Source organism: Gossypium hirsutum, chromosome A06, assembly GCF_007990345.1.
Source record: "Gossypium hirsutum isolate 1008001.06 chromosome A06, Gossypium_hirsutum_v2.1, whole genome shotgun sequence".
In the NCBI taxonomy this organism is placed as follows: Eukaryota; Viridiplantae; Streptophyta; class Magnoliopsida; order Malvales; family Malvaceae; genus Gossypium; species Gossypium hirsutum.
In genome coordinates, this window is record NC_053429.1 from 35,015,830 (window position 1) to 35,028,964 (window position 13,135).

At 32.6% G+C, this 13,135-nt stretch overlaps 1 long non-coding RNA gene across 1 annotated transcript; it reads right to left on the reverse strand.

The window, feature by feature from the left end:
* Nucleotides 1–553: 553 nt before the first annotated feature.
* LOC121230618 (uncharacterized) lies at nucleotides 554–2,019 on the reverse strand. The gene is made up of 3 exons (XR_005928616.1): nucleotides 1,730–2,019; nucleotides 1,549–1,600; nucleotides 554–982 (listed from the first exon to the last, which is right to left on the reverse strand). It is a non-coding gene; the product is annotated as an uncharacterized lncRNA (long non-coding RNA).
* Between the last annotated feature and the right edge of the window lie 11,116 nt (nucleotides 2,020–13,135).

The window sequence follows — 13,135 nt, forward strand, 5'->3', positions numbered from 1 at the left end:
GAGATAGACTCTTCTAAGGAAACTTTTAAAAGGTTGGGATAGACTCCTCTAAGGAAAATTTTAAAAGGTTGGGATAGACTCCTCTAAGGAAAATTTTAAAAGGTTGGGATAGACGTTATCTGCGCCAACACCTTACATAGTTGGCTCAAGTCCCATGTATTTTACAACTTTTTTTCCCGACTTTTGAAGAGTCTACTTTGGTGAAATATTAGCAAATTTGTATGTGTTAGGTTTGGAGAAGTTTGAGACGATACTAATTGACTTATTTCAAAGGTTCTTAAGAAAATGTAAAACACACATTGATATAAGAAATTTTGAAAAAAGTATACCCATTTTAAACAAACATTAACTTATTTCAAAGCTATATCCAATGAATCAATAAGAATAAAAATTATCAATCTCCAATGAAAAAACTCACCAACGTTTCAACTTGACGTACATGGATATAAGAACATATGAAAAAAGTATACCCATTTTAAACAAACACCCATACTCTATAATCAAGAAATACTTGAATCTTTCAAAACATATCAAAATATATATAACAAAAAAATTATGATCAATATAAAGAAAACATTGCATTCTTTGCTACTAGATGAACATCAATAGAAGGCCATAAACCAAAACAACACCATTCTTTCAACTCATTTCTCTAATTCCCTTACACAAACCATTTTTACCCTAAAGACATTAGATTTCTAGAAATTAGAGTGAAAATGAACCTAATTCATAACAACTAGCACTATTGTTACTTTGTAATAATTTCTCTACCTTTAAATGGCAATTCTAACATTGAAGAATCATCATCAATGGTTCTTAGGTTGACTATGGTTGATGCAAGCTTATTACTTCTTCCATTCTTGCTTAAAGGCACCCAGGCAGCAAGAGTTTTGATGGAGATGTTGTCCCTTTATCGTTATTAGCATGACCCTATTCTGTCTCTCCATTGAGCTAAAGGATCGGTTGCCCACAAAACTTGAACCTACAAGCAAAATCACAATTCAAAATTTCAAACTTCTTAGCTCTACATTTAAACTTCATCTCATTAAAAAGTAAATTTTTCAATTTAACTTACTCCTTTAGTTCAATTCAACCTCAAAGCTCTAAATTCTAACTTCAGTTCCTTATTAAAGGTTAAAATTTTTAGATTAATCGAGTTTTTAAGTTTCAATTCAACCTTAAAGCTCCAAATTCTAACTTTTTTTTTGAAACTTCTAAATTCTAATTTCAGTTCCTTATTAAAGGATAAAACTTTAAATGTAATTCAGTCTATGAGTTTCAATTCAACCTTAAGCTCTAAAACTACAAGTAATTGCAATATCATAAACCAATTTCATTCTTTCAGTAACTATATTCTAATGTCCTACTAATGTTTCTATTTCAAAATCAACCAGTGTCAATTCTTTACATTATACTCCAAATTATAATTCTAAGATTTCCTTTCATGAAAAAAAAATTAAATGGATCTAATAACAACTAATTAAATCTTAAGCATATTTGTCTAGTCAACGAGAATTTGAAGAATCATTAAATTGCAATTGATACAACCTTCTTCTCGATCTCCGAAACTTTCAACACCTTTAGATTAATCTCCCTCTCTCTGAAATAAAAAATAAAAAAATGAAATAAACTAATCCACAATGAAAAACAGTAATAAATCAAATTTTTATTGAAGATTCCAGGCAACAAAGGTTAGAGCTTACAGTTTGTGAACTGTCTAATCAAATACCTTTATGAAATCCATCATGGATCTAACTAAATATATAAAGATAATAACTATCAATGAAAATGTACGATGGAATGAGCAAGATAGGGTAGATCTGAGAGAATCTAAGATGCGAAATGCTAGATGAGGGTGATGTAAAGAGAACATTTGGGGCAACAACTGATTTCCTCTTCTTTTGTTATGTAAAAAAGATCACCGTAAGGGCATGGATATGTGTATGATGCTAGCATCAGCCTTGAACGGTGCCAAAATCCAACGGGGAGTGATGGTAGTGGTGTCAAAATTGAAATGGGAAAAAAGTTTTCTTTCTTTTGGAAGGAAAAGAAACCAAATGGGTTGGTTATAAATTTTTTAAGGTTATAATATTTATTAATTTTTAGGTAGGAAAAAGAAAAATTATGTTTGCGGTTAAATATTTTCATATGGTGACACTTTTATATAGTTGGGAATGGTATAACAAAAGTCAGCATAGTGTTGGAAAAAGCCGAATCTTATTTAAGTGTTACGTTAGACATGCATATCTCAACCCTTACAAAAAGAGTTGGCCAAAGCGTATGTCGACAAGTCTATCCAACACTTAGGAAAGTGTCAGTATAATGCTGGAACAATCCGAATCTTATTTAAGTGTTGCTTTAGGCGTGCATATTACAACTCTTATACAATAAGTTGGCTAAAGTGTATATCGGCAAGTCTGTCCAAACACTAAGGAAATTTTCGGCCCAAAACTGTCAGTAGTATTGGATAAAGCCGAATCTTATTTAAGTGTTTCCTTACGCATGCATATCCCAACCCTTATACAAAAAGTTGCCGAAGTGTATGTTTGCAAATCTATCCCAACACTTAGGAAAGTGTCGACCCAAAAGTGTCAGCATAGTGTTGGACAAAGTCGACTCTTATTTAAGTGTTACCTTAGGCATGTATCTCCTTTATACAAAGACTTGGCCAAAGTTTATGTTTGTAAATCTATCCCAACACTCAGAAAAGTGTCAGCCCAAAAGTGTTGTCTTAGGACTATTTTGTTGTAGTGAATTGCAAGTAGCCCATTAAACATTGCCCTCCATGAGGAAGTCGATGATCCCCGCACGAGTTGTTTGCCCTTATTATCCTGCTGTGCATCGGATGTGTAACACCCCTTACCCGCATTCAACACCGAAACAGGGTACGAGGTATTACCAGAACATAACACATACCATTAAATAAAACCGAGACAAAAATATGGCATCCAATTAGAACATGAATCGTTATAACATATGCCTTTAACAATATTAGCCAACTTCAATGGCTTTGTACAAAATAATCGGTCAAATACTATAACCAATATTTTAAACCTAGGCAATTATGACACGTAACAAAATAACTAAGCCTACTATACATGCCATAATTCAAAATGTTTAGTTCAAATACCAAAAGTATTGATAGTACGGGCAGATCTTCAACGATCTTTAACTCCTGTGCTAGCTAGATGACACTCTAAGACAAAAGAGAGAAAAGAAGTAAGCTTATAGCTTAGTAAGTAAGTATATAAATAATAAATAAGGAATCTAATATGTTTACAAAATAACTCAATTATATCTATTTTTAATTTCACTATTTACTCCAATTTGATCAAACTGTCCCTCTTGCGTCATGTTCACTGAATAAATCATAACTCGAGTTACAAAAATCGAAATTCAAATCTATGAATTTTCATGAAACTAAACTCATATTACTTCTTACTAAAATTTTTCTAGAATTTTTGGTCCAGCCAATTAGTACAGTTTATTAGTTAAAGTTTCCCCTGTTATACAGCTCGACTGATCTGACCTCTGTTCACTACGAATTAATTTTCTCCTTGTAAAAAAGTCAAATAGCCATGAAATTTGTTTCATTTAAAACTAGACTCAATAAGGAATCTAGGAATATAAACTATATTTATTAACTACTTTTGTATAATTTTTAATGATTTTTCAAAGTTAGAACAGTGGATCACATAGTCATTCTGAACAAGTCTCACAAAAATATAAATATCTCAAAATATAGGATTCCTTTACTTTCTCTATTTCTTTTACATGAAAATAGACTCATTAAAATTTAATTTCATATCTTATTCAGCCTCTAATTAAATTCCTACTATGTTTGGTGATTTTTCAAATTCACATCTCTGCGACTGTCCAAACAGTTTTATTATCAATTTTGATCTTTCACACTTTGGTTGCATTCTTTGCTTATCCTTAACAATTTTTCCAACTTCCAGTCACATATCAAGCTTATTACTCATACGTTACACATGTTTATTCTTACACTTATCATTACAAAGTCATACATAATTTCATTTAGTCGAATTTTCTGTTGAACACTTCAGATTGAGTCTCCGATACTTGGTGGTTTCAGTGCGTAGTTCCACCCATCACATACACATGGTGAGCATGCACACTTAGTACCACCCATGTGACCTAGCCATTTTATCTCGTACCTCTCTTGTCTACATGGTGTCCTTCACCTGGAACCACACATGCGACCCAGCTACATTTATCCCGTTGCTCTCTTGTCTACATGGTATACATCCCGTATCACACATGTGACCTAGCTACCACATAGTATCTCATAGCTCTCTTGTACACATGATGTGCACTTGGCACCATACATGTGACCTAGCTACATACCATCTATATCTTTCGATTCCGAAGGTTCAACCAGGAAGTATTTCACTTTCTAATACTTATTTCCATTCTTCTAATAGTCGATTATGATTCAAAATCAGATACAATATATAAAATATGCTGAAATATAAAAACATAAATAAAGATAATGTATTATTTACATAAAAACTTACCTCGGTGCAAAATATGGAAATTTTGCAATTTAGTCCAAAATCTTTTCCTTCCCCCGTTCGAGGTCGATTCCACTCCTTTCTTGATCTATAACAACACATTTAGCTCATTTAACACTTATACTATCTATTTCAATCCAAAAATCACATTATGAAAAAATTACATTTTTGCCCCCTAACTTTTACAAAATTATGATTTTTCCCCTAGGCTCAGAAATTTAATTTCAGCCCTTATTCTTATGTTTTATGACATGCTGAACATTTTTCTCTTCTATGACAACGTCAAATTCTCACTCTAACATGTACTTATGAACATTAGGTATTTTTACCGATTATCCCGTTTTGCTCGTTTTCGCTAAAAATCGCTTAGAAAAGATCATTTTCCTAACTTCAAACATTCATATTCTACCATAAAAAATCAAAATACATGCATATCATTCATGGTTAAATTTTTAAACATAAACCTTAACTCGAAATAATGGTAGAAATAGGTAGACCGAGCTACGAGGATTTCAAAAATGTAAAGAACATTAAAAATGGGGCTTGAATGCACTTACTATAGAGATTGAAAGCTTGGGAAAAACCCTAGCTATGGTGTTTATGAGAGTTTCGGCCAAGCTTGGTGAAGATGATACCAATTTTGGCTTTGTTTTCCCATTTTATTATTTTATTTACCAAATGACTAAATTGCCCTTCATTAAAAACTATGGTGTTTTATCTTCCTTTAGGTATTTTTGTCCAAACTAGTATAATGGTCTAATTAATATTTAAGGACCTCTACTTAAAACCCCCATTTCAATCGTGTACTTTATGAACTAGAACACACATTTTTCACCTATTTCAATTTAGTCCTAAACATCAAATTAAACACCCAGTCATAAAATTTTCAACCTCGAATTCGTGGTTTCAAAACCACTATTCCATTTTGACCCTAAATCGGGCTGTTACAGGATGATTCACTACCTTTATTATAGAATTGATTTGTTTGGTGAGGCTCATGGGCTAGAAGTTGCGTCTAGTGACCCTACCAAATGGCAGATTTAATGGAATCCTTTAGATGGAAAAAATACTCGGTATGGTAGCTAGGATCATTTTAGAATCAATAATGGTGGTTGGAGTTATTTCGGTGTTGGTTAGAGAGTAAGGGTGATGGGGTTTCTAGTATCCTTGATGCTCCACCTGATTAAAGATCTAGGTCGGGGAAGAAGTGTGATCGTATGTGAAAAAATAGTTGTATGGGGCACTTTATATTTAGCTTTTGTTGGCTCTATTATCCCGGATAGGTCTTGAACGAGTAGGGAAAGTAACAATAGATACCAAATGATGACCCCCTTGATGCAGAAGGTTGTACTATCTGTTTCCTCCATCTCCTCTTTAAAGATGATATCTCTGTTTCCTCGAGAATTAACAAAGAGGGAAAGAGTTGCACGAGGGGTGGGCATCTCGGCTTGTAGGACTGGAAAACCTGGCACTACCTTATTAAATCTCACTACACTTCAAGAATCAATGAGCTAGTTTGTATAGGGTGAACAACTTATCTGGAGGGTTTCTAATGATATGGTGCTTGAGGATCTAATGAGTTGTACCAACAATGAAGGCTTGAATGGAAAAATAATCTGATACTACCTTTGTAATCATAATAGCTGCATGGGCATGGGGTATTTGGTAGATTACTGCATGGTTTTGTTCGCTAGAAAACAACTCATGAACAGTCCAGCCAATTGGTCAAAAGTATGGATCGAGCTTTTCGGTAGCGGATAAACACCACATTTCAAGCAGTGTGAGTGAAACTCATAGAAAAGGCCCATAACTTAAGTGTGTTAGTGACACCAAGGATGTTCATGTAGTTGTTATAATAAGCCAAACAGTCATTTAGGCCCCCCATACCACCGTAGGAGACCTTAGGAAATTTGAAGAAGGATGGGAGATTGTAGGCTAGAACCTCCATAGAAAGAGGCTCATTAAAGTAACTTGAGGAAGTTTCATCAATCTTTCCCTTACAAAATTTTTGCAGCAATTCCATCCTCAGAGCCATCATTTTCTCCTACAAGGAAGGATTGTTGCCTCAAATATCTTGGCCATGAGAAATAGTCAGTTGATTGTTATTAGTGGGTAGATCATCACACTAGCTCTGATTATTTTCTCCACTAAAAGTAAACTAAGTAGAATCTTTCAAGTGACAGCGGTTATTCCTTTGGGTAGCAACTTGGGCAACTTGAAGCTCTTCAATCAATTTCCTAGTTTGTGTATTTTTCAAGCTAAGCTGGAGTTAACGTTCCTACTGTTCTTAAAAATGTTGTTACTATTTAGACAACTATGCTTCCAAGCAGCACATTTTCTCTTGCATCTTAATGACTTAATTTTGAATGCAAAGGGTTGCTGATGAAAAGCTTGATCTACAAGGGTAGTGGTGATGGCTACCTAGGGAGGTGTAGTAAATAGGCAAGATAAGAGGGCGTGCTGGAGGTACTAGGAGAAGAGTTCCCTCAGGATAGAGGAAGAGGAACTTGGACTTACCTGAGACTGGAATGCCACGAACTACCTAGTTTGTGGGTTGGTGGGTGAGAGCATGATACAAGCAGATGAAAAAGTGGTGGAAGAGGTTAGGAGGATAACGTGATAAACTAGGAGAGAAAGAGAGAAAGGGTTTGGAAAGTGAAGAAGGAGGCTGAGAGAACAATGTCGAGGGTTGGAAGGTAAAGATAACAAGTTGAGTTGAAGCAAATGAATGAGTTAGGTTTTGGCTTAAAAGAAACTTAGGGGTTATGGGGTTAATAAGAGGTATTGAAACTGATGGATTAGTGGAGTTAGATGGGTTAGCTAGGTTGAGGGAGCACCATATTGTGAGGAAGTCATAGTTCAGTCCACTTCACCGCACCAATTGTTGATACAAATGTATAACAAAAGAAGAGAAAATGAGGAAAATATGGTGGTGCAAAGGGGGCCGATTAACCTAGATAGGTTGATAGCTGGAGAAGGGAAGCAGTAAAGGTGCAAGGAAGAATGAGTATAGGTAAAGCATAGGGTTACTGAGAAGACCAAAAGGAAAAGATTCTCCCTTTATCTTTATATAGGGTATTTATAAAGAGGGAGGTCGTGTCCAATAATGTCACATCATAGACAAATCTAAAACATGAAGATTGTCCAGTTGACCAAGTGGCAAGGTCATTTTATGTGGGTTTTCATATGTTTTGGTATGGCTCTTACATAGTACGACGTTGTTACACCTAGTGACCCCTCGGAGGTCCCATATCAGAAGTGAGTGTGTTCATGCTAAAAGCGGGTTGGTTGGAAGACACGACATCCAAGTGACTGATCACCTTGTGACCTGTTGAGTGATGTAAAATGTGTTTGATCTGCTATATGCCTCGTGGCTCAATGGAAAAATTATTTCAACAATCATAAATTATGGATCTATGTACGAGGAACGAGTTGTGTAACAACACGATTTTCAGTGGTTACAAAACAGTGGTTTCACAACCACAAATTTCCATTGTGTTGACTCGTAAATATTCTTTTAATAATATTTATGGAGTCATTAGAGTCGTATTAAAATTTGATTAAGAAATTTTAACGTTTAGATAGTGAATTAAATAAAAAGGACTAAATTGTAAAACATGCAAAATATAGTAATTAAAGCATTTAGGTGATCAAATGGCTTAATTAGTAATTGAGGGAGGATCTATGTGATAATTAAGCCTTAATTAATGTAGTGGGACGGCAAATTGATTTAAAAATGATAAACTATTAAATGTTAATGACATAATGGTAAATAAATTAAAATTAAACACAATAAATTGAGAAATTAGATGTTTCCTATTCATTCTCTTTTTCTTGCCAAAACCACCATTAGAAGGAGCTTCAAGTTGTGGTTTCTTCATCATTGTGCATGTGAGCTCAATTCTCACCTATTTCTTGTAATTTTTATGTTTTTGAGATCGTTGCAACTAGGTCTAGTTAGCCCGTACCTTCGTTTTAGAATCTGTTAAAAATTTTAGAAGTTTCTATTGATGAATATTGAATGTTTTTGATGATAATTATGTATTTCAAGCTTTGATTGTGTTCTTTGGTGATTTTGTGAAGCGATTTTTGTTAGATTTTGATTTAATGATTAGATTGTGAAAATGTCAAACATTTAGGGTTTGCTAGTGAATTTGATATTTAATAGGGATTTTTTAAGGGCCTAGTTTATTAAGCTATAATGTTAAATTGAGAAAAATGGTTAATTTGATGATTTTCGGGTTAAAGGACTAAGTTGTAAAAGTTTTAAAGGTTAAGGGTAATTGTGTAAATTCAAAAAATAAAAAGAGTATAAAATGTAAAGTGAATTGGAAGTGAAATGTAAGCTAATAATTGAAAAATTTTACATTTTAGATCAATACCCAGTTGATACTCATAGAAAAGGAAAAATTACGGAATAGTCCCTAAGCTTTTGCAACTACTACAATTCAGTCCAGGTAAGTTCATATTTATAATTTAATATCTATATGAAATGTTTGATTGTATAATGTGATATAATAAATATACTTGATTATAAATGATGTAAAGTTATTTGATAAAAATTGTTGAAATTCAATACTTGGATCGGATTGAACGCGAGATAGAATACAATCGAGATATGGTTTATTATTGGGGATTAGAGTGGTGATTGTTGTGGAGTAATATATATATGTTTCCCGAGTATACCGAGGTTCAGGATTTGTTACTAACTTTTGTGTTATACTCCCTGTTTTGGTGTGTTTCGATTGGATTAGCTCTTCTGAGCATTGGTGTGTTTCGGATGGATTATCTCTTTTGAGTGTTGGTGTGATGGATTAGCTCTTTTGAGCATTGGAATGTTTCATATGGATTAGCTTTTATGAGCATCTGTTGTGTTTGGTTGGAATGTCGATGTGCTCTCATCTGGAAGTCGTTCATCAGATTGTAAATCTCGGTAAGTTAATTTGTTTAGTGATTTTTAACGGTTTTGTCATGTACTTGAGTTTTGAAATGAATTTTACAATTCACCATTGAGATTGTGGATGACAGGGATCACATATGGTTATATTATTATTTGACTTGTTGTATATACTTCGGTAAGATTTATCGTGCTAGTACGTTGAACTTACTAATCTTCAATGAGCTTACTTGTGTTATTTTCTGTACTTGTAGATACTTTGAAGGTTAGACGGTTGAATAGGCACTCAAGTCACACTATCCACACGTTTTTGGTAGTTTTTGGAATGTTTATTCTGGATTATATGGCATGTAATAGGTTTGCATGTCATTACTATTGTTTTGATATGTAAATTGTTAAAGTATGCTCTTAAGTGCAAATAGTCAACTTATATGATATATGTGAATGAGGTATGATGTTTAAGTGCAAGCTCATGATAAGAATGTGTTTGGAATGTTGTGCTGAGATGTCTATGTTTGGCATATTGATTGAATGTTAGATGGTGTGATTTAAAATGCTTTGAATGATAGTTCTTTTTGTTGTTTAATTATGTATACTTGTGGTACCAATGAGGATCCATTGGTTAGTCACTTATAATGGTTGATTTAGAATGTTTTTTGCTTGTTTAATGTCACTTTGAATAGGTCTTTTGACAGTTAAATGAATTACTTAGAGTCCAAGTAAACTTGAATTAGTAAACTTGTTCTTTAAGGTTCATTTTGGGTCGACATGACTTGAGACACGGGCATGTGACTTAGCCGTCTGACTCTTCTCAGAGAGTTTTACGGGTGAGGATACGGTTGGGACACGATCGTGTGTCCTTAGTTCGATTGTTACAAGGCCTGAGAAACGGGCGTGTATCTCAGCTGTGTGAGACACACAACCTGGCCACACGCCCGTGTGACCCTTGTTTTGCAAATTATTCATATTTTTACTTAACTTTCCAAATTGTTTTAAATTGGTCTGAAATTGTTTCTGGGTTACTTTCAAATTCTCAAGGGCTCAATTTAGGGATGTTGTACATGATTACGAATGGGTTGTAATGTGATTATTGTACTAATTGATAGAATGTTCAAATGCTTCTTATTGTTTAGTAATACTCTGTAATCTTACTCCGGTGATAGAGACGGGTTAGGAGTGTTTCAAGCTGGATTGAAAAAAGGTTGAATATATACCTTTTAAAACTGAAAAGCAGCAAAAACATTGTTGGTTCGATCCCCTTGAACAATGTCAATACAAGTCGCAAAAAAAAGTTTCTCGACCTCTTCATAGTCCACTCAGTTAAAGAACAAATAGCAAAAGAAATTTTCTTTGAACTTTTTCAAAGAGATTAAAAACAGTTGCTAGACCCTATACTTAATTTTACTATAAAATCCCTAACACACATTCAGGATCAAATTTCCTTTTATTTAATATCACATATTAAAAATGAAATTATCCCTTTAGAAAGATATATGGAAAGTTATTAAAACATTGTATCTTTTCCAAAATGATATTAACTTATGTGTTTTAATATTGGACCAAAATTATTATTATAATTATTTATTTTAATAATTTCAGTAAACTATATTCAATTAATATTAAAATTTTATATGAATCAAATTCATGTATTAATTTTAATTGTGTTCTCTATTCGTATACAACAAGTTTGTACACATAATATGCTCATTATTTAACTAACAAATTAAATTAATTCCATAATTAATTTAAATCATTGGACAACTAAACATAACACCAATTGGGTTTGGATTCTGTTCACTTCAACCATAGGGTGTGACCTTGTAGGCTCTTGTAATGTTAGTAGTAATTTTAGAACATTTTTAATGTTACAAGTAATGAGTGACATCTAGCAATGCATCATTACTACCCAAGTTACAGGAAGTCGTGAATCGACATAACTTTTTTGTGATAAATTTTTATGTATTATATCCTTTTATCCTTTATATCTGGATTGGGCACAAGTCATGGAACAATCACACTTATATAGTCCAATCTCATATTTCTTGATATTTAGAGTAGACTACAATAAACAAATAACTATAATATCTTATATCAACTTTTTTGAGCATTGTCATGCATTTCTAGTCTCACTCCATCAAGTGGCATAAGTTATTTCTCCCATTATGTAGGAAGGACAAATCCTATCTTGATCAATCATATCTCACAACATAGATTGTGGCATATCCAACATCAGTCTTTATAGTACAACTTGTTACAATAGACGTTTGACTATATCAATGTTGGGTCACTGATACGTGTCGTGGTGCAGCGGAAAAATTATTTCGGCGATCATCAACCATGGATCCATGTACGAGGAATGAATCGACTTGAAATAGGGTTGAAAATATACCTTCTTTACTAGAAATGTAGAAAGGATGCTTGTAACAACTTGTTTTTCAGTGGTGTCGGAAATAGTAGTTTTTGGGCCACCAAATCCGACGAGTAAGTTCGCAAATATTATTATTTAATATTTACGAGTCAAATGTGATTTAAAAAAAAAAAGGTTTTGATTTGATAATTTATGTTATATAAGTGATTTATTAAGTTCAAGTGGTTTTAGAAAATGAGGTATTGGGACCCCGTATTTATAAACTGAGCCGTAAATATTTTTATAAATATTTACGGAGTGTCATTAAGGTGGTACTAAAATTTCGTTAAGAAATTTTAACATTTCGATGGTTAATTAATTAAAAAGGATCAAATTAAAAAAAGTGCATTCTTGGGATTCTGTTCCCGTAAATCAGACTCGTAAATATTTATTAAAAATATTTATGAAGGTAGTTGTGTAGTTAACTAGGTTTTGGTTAAGTGAATTTGCATGAATTAAGAGTAATTAGGTATAAGGACTATATTGCATATAGGGTAAAAGTTCAATTATAGATTAAAGAAAAATTAAAGGGACTAAAGGAACAATTATGCTATTGTTGTTAAATGAGGCGACATATGATAGATATTTATAAAACTTAAAAGTTAAAATATATATTATAATATTATATATTAATCATTAAGTATATATATTTTATATTATATATTATAATAAATAAAAGAAACAAAAAGAAATAGAAAGAAACATAATAGAAACGAAACAGGAGAAAAAGAAAGAAAAGAAAAAGGGAAAGAATGAAAGGATAAATTAGGGTTTCAAATTTCAAAACTCAATTGGTTAGTTAATTTAATCATTTTTCTTGTAATTTTTATGTTTTTGGAATCCCGGTGTTAAATACTACCTAACTCATGTCAAAATTTTAGAAATTATTGAGTTTTTAAGTGTAGTCTATGTTAAATAATTTTAGTATTAGGGACTAAATTGATAGATTTTTAAGCTAGAAATGAAAAAGGATTAAATTGTAAAACAAATAGTAAATTTTGTGTAATAAGGACTAAATTGTGAAAATTTTGAAATTTAGGAATTTATGTGAAAATAGAGAATTGAATTTATTCTAGGATGGAAATAAAGAATTAAATTGTGAAGAAATTAATTAGTCTCGGTTTAGGGACTAAATTGGAAATTAAGTAAATATTGAGTAAAAATTGAAAATTTTAATATGAAATTAAATTATGTTGTATTAATGAATTTTAATTGTTTTAATTCCGTAGCTAACGTCGTATCGGAATCCTCAACGAAAAAGGGGAAAGATAAAGTCGACATCGGATAGCTCGAAAT